Consider the following 1,055-nt stretch of genomic DNA (forward strand, 5'->3'; position numbering starts at 1 on the left):
GGAAAGACAGTTACTAGAACTAGAAAAAGGAGAGAATTGCATAAGGTCATCCATACTAAAAGGATCAGTGAACTTTGTTGGAAGATGACACACAGCTCAAGGCAAACAGGCTGAGAGAGTGGAAGGAATAAATACCCCTCACTCTTCACTATCTCTTTTTCCAACTTCTGATGGTGTTCAACATTGTTTGAACCCAGACAGAAGACAAAGCCTTGGGAGTCCTATTGATATAGATTATACATGTCAGCTCCCAGGCAGAAGGCAGGGTGAAGTAAGCAGAGTATATCTTGAGACACAAATGAATGTTTTCAAACATATGTACCATGCACAACTTTCCAAATGATTTTACCCTGAAGTGAAATAGTCTAAAAAGTAGGCATAACAGGAGAAAAAAAATAGTTTATTGTTAATAAAAAGCTTACTTCTATATCACATTGATATTTATGTTGGCATTTTGAAATTAGGGACAGAGGGATAAACTAAAATATATTCTCTGAGTTCATGAGAATAAGAAACTCCTCACTAGCAAAAGTAATGAAACAATATATGGCAGTATAATGTCAAAAAACTACTCTCTTTTCTACTTCAATTCATTTTTACTAGGAATTTCTGAAGAAATTAAAAAGATAATTATGGTGCTCACTTCGGCAGCACATATACTAAAAAAAAATAAAACAATACAAAGAAGCTTAGCATGGCCCCTGCACAAGGATGATACATAAATTTATTTTTAATAAATGGTGTTGGGAAAATTGGACAGATATTTGCAAAAAAATAAAAAAGAACCCGGACCACCTTTTTACACCATATACAAGAATAGACTCAAAATGAATTAAAGACTTAAATGTAAGATGTGAAACTATAAAACTTCTAGAAGAAAACATAGGCAGTAAACTCTCTGATATTGCTAACAGTAATTTCTTTTTAGATATATCTCCTTGGGCAAGGAAAACAAAAGTAAAAATAAATGGGACTACACCAAACTAAAAAGGTTTTGTACAGCAAAGGGAACCATCAACAAAACAAAAAGACAATCAACTGATTGGGAGAAGATA

The 1,055-nt window shown here is 33.2% G+C and overlaps 1 non-coding gene across 1 annotated transcript; it reads left to right on the forward strand.

Annotated features, from left to right (window-relative positions):
- Positions 1–635: 635 nt before the first annotated feature.
- LOC120612691 (U6 spliceosomal RNA) lies at positions 636–746 on the forward strand. Its single transcript, XR_005655511.1, has one exon. It is a non-coding gene; the product is annotated as a U6 spliceosomal RNA (small nuclear RNA).
- Positions 747–1,055: the final 309 nt, after the last annotated feature.

Source organism: Pteropus medius, unplaced genomic scaffold, assembly GCF_902729225.1.
Source record: "Pteropus medius unplaced genomic scaffold, Ma_sr-lr_union100, whole genome shotgun sequence".
Taxonomy (NCBI): Eukaryota; Metazoa; Chordata; class Mammalia; order Chiroptera; family Pteropodidae; genus Pteropus; species Pteropus medius.